The sequence below is a fragment of the Paramormyrops kingsleyae genome, chromosome 16 (genome assembly GCF_048594095.1).
Source record: "Paramormyrops kingsleyae isolate MSU_618 chromosome 16, PKINGS_0.4, whole genome shotgun sequence".
NCBI lineage: Eukaryota > Metazoa > Chordata > Actinopteri > Osteoglossiformes > Mormyridae > Paramormyrops > Paramormyrops kingsleyae.
In genome coordinates this window covers 31,166,652-31,174,435 of record NC_132812.1, presented here as the reverse complement: position 1 = coordinate 31,174,435, position 7,784 = coordinate 31,166,652, and the positions used below count along the sequence as shown (strand labels likewise).

Genomic DNA, 7,784 nt, shown 5'->3' with positions numbered 1-7,784 from the left:
CCCTTTACACTGTCCCAGACACTAAATTTTGCAAACAGGGCCTACAGGTCTTCATTATGTCCAGATGCGATTCTAGGGACTCTGGGGGCCGTAGTCAAAAAAACTCCAAGGGGCTTCCAACTCCCCCTTCCCCCGCATGGCAAAATTTATTACATTTATTTTACTGTGAAGTGTAAATGAATAATATGAAAGAGAATGTAATAAACACAAGACCTTTATTTTCACTTTCGTGAAAAACAGAATACACAAATAAAGCAGATTTGTTGTTGCAATGTGCTATGTAATCGTCTGCCCTCGGGGGGGCCCTCCCAGCTCGGGGCCCCAGGCCATCGCCTGCCCTGCCTGTCCTGTCGCTGAGCCGCCGGCTATGTCCCATGAAACCTGGACACACCAGGCACACACGCCAGGATCTCGTGTGTACTTCAGTTTTGTATTAAACAGCATTACCCCCCAAACTTTAACAGACCAAACTGCCTGAAATTAACATAACGTGGCACATATGTCAGTTACTCTGTAAATTCCCGTGTAACAGAAGGAAGTTTGTGCAGTTCAGCTTCTACCTTTCATACTATTGGGTGATGAGGAACAAGGCTGTGCAGAGATGGAACTGTTCATATTTTAGCATGACAAAAGGCTGGAGTTCAATGTCAAGAATGCAGTGAAATGCAGGGGACCCCCAGACAGCCCAGGTTTTTGCTCCGGCCACCGGGATGAAGTAATGTAACACCTTCAAATGTTACAATATCTCAAATACCTAAAGAAAGCACGGCAGGGCAAGCATTTCCTATTCTGTTCCATCTCCTGTGGATTTTTTGGGAAATTCAGTTCTGCTGTTGATGGGCCATACTTAAGCCAAACTGTAGTTCATACTGCACCTGTCCATGTGCTGTTACAGTTGACACACTAGGGATGGGAGTATGGATGCTACTCATCCAGTACTGGTTGCTTTAAAAAATGATCATTCCTTTTTATAAAGTGATACTTTACTGATCCTGTGTGTATTCAGTTTTCTTTGTGCCAGGCTGTGAAGGGCAGCCGCCTGTTTCAGTGCCTATTGAGCTGGGGTTAGGGACCTTGCTGGAGGATGTGCTGAGACTGGGACTGGGACTGGGCTTAAACTGGAGACCTTCTGATCACAGGCACAGAGGTTTAGCCCACTGAGCCACACACAACCCCCTCTTATTGTTGCTGGTTCGGATTTCATTAAATGTGGGTGTGTACAGAACCCTGTCCTAATCTGTGCATGTGTATATGTGCACATTAAATGTGGGTGTGTACAGAACCCTGTCCTAATCTGTGCATGTGTATATGTGCACATTAAATGTGGGTGTGTACAGAACCCTGTCCTAATCTGTGCATGTGTATATGTGCACATTAAATGTGGGTGTGTACAGAACCCTGTCCTAATCTGTGCATGTGTATATGTGCACATTAAATGTGGGTGTGTACAGAGCCCTGTCCTAATCTGTGCATGTGTATATGTGCACATTAAATGTGGGTGTGTACAGAACCCTGTCCTAATCTGTGCATGTGTATATGTGCACATTAAATGTGGGTGTGTACAGAGCCCTGTCCTAATCTGTGCATGTGTATATGTGCACATTAAATGTGGGTGTGTACAGAGCCCTGTCCTAATCTGTGCATGTGTATATGTGCACATTAAATGTGGGTGTGTACAGAGCCCTGTCCTAATCTGTGCATGTGTATATGTGCACACAGGTCCTTAGCGGAATAAAAAAGAAAACAAACACAATGGCTGAATGAAAGCAGCAGCAGAAAATGTGGGGCGTCTGTTGAAATTCCAAGTCCGTGTGGCAAAGTGAAAGCAAAACTAAATACATCATTACAGCGCTGGACTGGGAATAAAAATCAGCCCTGGACTTTAGGGTTGAGCGGGGCTGGGGGGGGGGGATTCCCCACAATGAATTTTGCTGGCCCACATACTCATCAGCCCATTGGGAAAATGCCCAGTATGCCGGATGGCCAGTCTAGCCCACCCACCAAACATGAGACGTCCATCAGACGTGCAGATCATGTCTAGATGGAGTCGGTCGGTCCAGAACCATATCTGGATGTCTACACAACGTGCAAATCAGGTGCAGTATCTGCACGTCTAACTCTGACCCCTCTTGGGCGTAGATATGTAGTTCAAGCTGATCGAACGTCTAGGTAGGCGTCAATTCTGGTGCCTATTGTAGCTCATGCTGTTGTGATTTTAATGTTTTAAAATGTCCAAAAATAAACTGCTACACGTAAGCAAATCCCATAATCACAATTTGCCGATGCACGTCCGGTGTGTGGTTTGGCCAAGTTCTGTTGCCGTAGCGCTAAATTTTTTTTTAAAAAAAGCCGACACTGTCGCGCATGCGCTCTTTTGCAGTAAAACGGTTGTGAGAAACTGCACATCGTTGTGGACAAGTTTAAAGTTTAAGGTATGTAGTATTTAGCATTGTTTAGTTGTGTACATTGTTTAATAATCGCATTGCTGACTTTTTTGCAAACCAATATGTCCACATAATTAATCTGAAGGTAAGACACATCTGTACATATGGAACTCCAAAGTGTTCAAAAGTATTATGAAATATATGAGAATGATATTGTGAAATACAGCTCATTATTGTGAAATATATTGCATTCTGTTATATAAATTTACTTATTGTGAAATAATATTTTTAGCGCTCTTGTGAGCACAGAACGACTTCCATTTTGCAGTAAAGCGGGAAAAGTAAAGTATTTCATCATTCAGCGTCATGAAATGATGAAATAAGGCATCATGAAATGATGAAAAACGGCATTATGAAACAAATACTGATTTTGAAAAAATATATATACATATTTCACAATAAGAAGTAGTGCTAGGCGATAAAACTATCTCGATTTTTTTATCGATAAAAAAATGAGGATGATCACGATGATACACAAAGACTATAAAACTCGATCAACCAAGTTGGCTCCGTTTTATAGAATGCGCTGAGACAGACAACTTGATGGCCTATCGAGCAGAGGTTTACTGAACGCTAGCAAAACAGCCAAAAAATAATCAATGGGTGCGTTCTACTTGGGCTTAGGTCTGTCTGCAGCTGACGCGACGTGGAACGCGATCTGCCGGCGGCTGCAAGGGTGGAGTATAAACTGACTGCAGCCAAGTCGGACTACTTATACTCCTCGTAGTCTGTGACACCTGACTGCAATGGCAGCACTGCCAGAAGAGTGTAGATAAATCTATACAAAAATCACCTGCATGCACATTACTTCTTTTACAATAACCAACTCCTGATACAAACTGTTAGCAGTGAATAAAATTATTGTGTATTGTGGCTCTGTGTAAAAAGATAGCTGCCAGGAAAATTATCAAATACATGTATTTCAAGGATTCAAAGTTACTATTGTCATGTACTCAGTACAATACAATTCTTACTTGAATGCCTTCTCAGACTGGACGATTAAACCAAATAAAGCAGCGCAACATCACAGTAACTATGTGTATTGAGTGAATTATTGATGTTTAAATTCACTTAGTTTTTGGTTTAAATGTATTTATTTTTGCTGTGATGTTGTAAGACACAAGGAGAGGGGGAGGTGTGTTATCATCTGATCTGATACTCCCAATAAAAATGTATTAAGAATGCTGTGTGAGACTTTTTGTACTGAATTTGCTTAATGATACTAGGTTATTGGGGTGAAACATAATATGGTATTAGAATATATAGTGGGGATTATTTTGTAATGAATAAAGCTGTAAATACATAAATTACGTCTAAAGTAAGTCTATGTGTGACGTTAAAACGACGTCTACACCGACCATTTCCGGACTGTTTTTTCACCTTATACAGACGTCTTATAGTTGTCATAACTGAACATCCAGAGTTCGTCTAAAAAAGACGTCATAAAAACTTTCATTCTGCACCCTCTGAAGACCTCTTTTCTACGGTAGGCCAAGACGTCTAAAAGACGTCATTTCAACGTCATATTCTTTGCTGGGCAGTATCGTTACAATCTGCCAACAGTATGGAACTTACCACTGACATATGGACAGCCAGAATAAACGAACAACCAAAGGTTACTTGACTATCAGACAGGCCCAGAGTGGCTAATCAGGAGATTCGGGAGATTTCCTGTGGGCCACTTGACTTTTAGGCCAGTCGGAAATAAAATAACTCGATTTGACAGGCCTCGCGTTAGTGAATCTGAAACAGTAGCACGTACGATCTACATTTACAGCTGACATTGCAGCCTTTCTATAACGATAGATCACATGGGTGCTACCACCTGAGGGAGGTCTCCCCTTCCCAATTGTTCAAGTTGGTTAAGCCCAACAGTCCGACTTTGAGCCTACAGATTGTTTAACTTAGTAAAGTAGCAGTTAGTGTAACAGTATGGAAAAGCAGAGACCAGGAGGGGCTGAAAAGGCCAGACTAAGAAAAAAAAGAGCGTTGGAGGAGGATGTGGCCAAATGTGCCAAAATCACAGAGATATTTTCAAAAGAATGAAAAGAACTGGCAACAGGTAAATGTGGTTAACCTGTTGCAAAATATTAAACCAATTCAAATATTAGTGTATTTCTATAGCTTATCATGACGAATCAATGTGTGCGCAAATGTAATTTTAAGAAAAACAAATGTATATAAAAAATCTAAAGCACAATCTGAGTATTCAGTAAAATGACCATTTAACCATTTTGTAGTTTCTGACCAGCAGCCCCCTGTCAGTCGGTGTTCTGCTAAGAATGAGGGACTGATTAGCAGTGAGGATGCCAGGACAGCTGAGGGGGCAGGTGTTATATAGGAATTAAAGTTACTTAATACACGCATATATACACATAAGTGATACATGGATTCCATACGAAATCCAGATATTCAGAAGTTGATGAGATTTACATTTTAGATTCAGAGGTAAACTACACAGATGTGTATTAGTGAAATTAAAAGACTAATAAGTCATATGTTTTTGTACAGCATATTTCAGGCACAAACATATTGTGTATAAGAAAAGATATTTTGACACTTTCAATCACTCAGATTGCCTGTGAGAAAAGCTTCTCTACCCTTAAATATGTCAAGAACAGGTTACAAGTCTCAATGTCTCGGGAGCACTTGGAGGTCTTCATGCTAATGTGCACAGAAAAGGGAATCCTTATGTTGATAGATAATGAGACGGTAAAAAAGTTGCAGAGACCAGTACACTATTCAGGCGATATTATATCATTGTTGTTTAAGCCATTTACAGGTAAAAATTTGTATAGTAGTGCAACATGCCTCACATGTGAAGAGCTGCGAGATTAATTTTGATATTTTATTTATGAATTTTACTTGTGTTTCGTTCATATTTGAAAGAAAAAGCAAATAAAACCAGTGAATAATAAGAAGTTTTCAGCTGGTCATGGGCATGAAGCTCCCAGGCTGAAAACTGGCTCCACTGTGGCCATGATATCACATGTCATTACACTGACCAGAAATGGAAAACTTGGAAGGCTTACACTCCTGCAACAGTCCATTTGGAAGGACAACACACAGCAGGGAACATATTTCTGCATCTCACTCGAGTACCTCGGCGACGTCTGTGCTGTGATGACAGATAATGGTGCAAAAATAGTCACAGCTGTTCAGAAAACCAATTAGAAACATATTCCATGTTTGACATACATTCAACCTTGTCAACAAGTACTCGGTTAAGGCTGACCAAAGTGTGAAATCCACTCTACAAAAATGCAGGGCCATTATTGGTTCTTCAACCATAACAACAAGACTTTCATGGGAACCATGTTCTCAAAACACCACATGTATTCACCACATACAAAAATATATTCGTCAGAACCACTGAAGAAGATGCAACCGAATGCCCCTCAGACGGCTGATGTGCTGCAGATGCAACAAGGCAAACATTTCATTCATCGTGTTATAATAACAATATTTTTAACAATAATAATGTTAGTTTTAAGTTTAACTCCCTCTCTTTGAATGACAACATTAGATCGCTAGCAGTGGTGTAGGGGAGGGGCCCCAAGTCTGGGTGAGGCAGTCAAAGACAATGATGTTTAAATTATCTTCATGTTTGTGTAAAGCAATGTTTTTTTCTGTCAAATTGTGTCAGCTTAATCATTTCAAAATTTCCTAAAGTCACCCCAGTAGTTGCTGCAACCATTCAATATACCCATGTATTTTATGACTTGGCTACCACCACACTGGTATTTAGGGTAATCAATATCTCATTGAGTTATTAACTAATTAACCCACTGTTGTGTTGCCAGCTAACGTAGATTGAGCTCTTACCCCATCCTGTTTAGAGTGAATGCATCTAACAAACACAAAGATGTGCAATGTCAATTGCACTTGCCCAAGCACAGATTACCTCAGGCTGCCGAAACTCAGTTGAGTTCTGTGTTTTATACACAAGAAACGTTATGTTTGCAACACCAAGTGGTGACAGCAGCACATTCTCTTCTTGGAGGAAACATGCTTTTATGAGTGCAGATTAGATCTGATTAGCCAAGCTGTCAAAGTACTAAGAAGAATTGAGGAAGCAACTAGAGAAGTGTCTACAGAGTAGTGCACAAGTGTTTCAAAAATCACACAAAAAGCATGAGTAACACACTGGCTTCCCAGAATGTCACTTAGAACACTAAGTAGAGCTTTACTCTTAGAGCAAGGATGCTTTTGGACATCCAGTGCAAAACCATTGTGTCTGACAGGGGAGCTGAGTGAAATGTGAAAACCACACTCATCAGTGAGAGGCAAACCCTGAGACATAGACAAGCCTCTGAGGTTGCAACAACAAATATTAGAACCTCTGCCACTGCACCAGCTTCCACTCCCACTGCACAAGCTACCTCTGCCACTGCACCAGCTACCACTGCCACTGCACAAGTCTCCATAGAGCCATTCATCCCTCCATCCATTTTCTGTAACCGCTTGTCCTATGCAGGGTCACGGGTGGGTCTGGAGCCTATCCTGGAGGCTACAGAAGCAAGGCAGGGAAGAACCCATCTTCTCATAGGTCTCTGACAGGAATTTGATACCTGTGTCACTGCTTTTCAGAAGATGCACGCAAGAAGTACATATGTGTATATGCGTGGACACATGGAGGAAAGGATTATCCCAAGGAGTGAAGACTCTTTGCTTTGGCTTAAACAAAGGAAGATACTTTACATTTCCTGTCCAGAGAAAAATTACAGAAAAATACCCAGGAATTGGTGCCATCTTGGTTCCTGCAGAAAGAATGTTTTCTAAACATGATCAGAAGCAAAGTCGGCCCAAGCCTGAAAACATTAGCATGCTCTTCTTCCTAAACAAACACCTGAAAAGGGTTCTGAAAGATTCTTTATTTGTTTGATATGCACTAAGATATATTTTTGCACATTATTTTATATATTTTGTATATTTAGCACAAATTATTTATGGAGCCTGCCCCAAAAACTGCAATTTTTTATCTTGTGTAAGAAATTAGCCAAACTTTAAAGCAACAGTCACTAATCGTGCTCCTGAAGATATAATTGTATTATTTCCAAGGAAATCCAAGGAAAGAAGCTAATTTGGTGCTTGATGCAAATATCCTTAAGGTAAAATCAATAGTAAAATATGCTATGAGATTTTGCTCACTGAATGTCATTATAAGTCAGGTCAGTTCAGGTTGGGAAGCAAGCGCTGACAGAGCGCATTACCGCACCGACCACACAGCGTAACTCCTCGGAATCATCCAGTCCCACCCTCCGGAAAGGCCATCCATCTGCCGCAGCTAGGTGTTACCTGGGCGTCCCCTTAGCCTGGTCCAGCCACTTGTGTCCTCAG

At 41.0% G+C, this 7,784-nt stretch overlaps 1 long non-coding RNA gene across 1 annotated transcript; it reads left to right on the top strand.

Annotated features, from left to right (window-relative positions):
- The first annotated feature begins 2,002 nt into the window (after positions 1 to 2,002).
- On the top strand, positions 2,003 to 3,626 carry LOC140578661 (uncharacterized). The gene is made up of 3 exons (XR_011982933.1): positions 2,003 to 2,096; positions 2,381 to 2,432; positions 3,069 to 3,626. It is a non-coding gene; the product is annotated as an uncharacterized lncRNA (long non-coding RNA).
- The last annotated feature ends 4,158 nt before the right edge of the window (positions 3,627 to 7,784 follow it).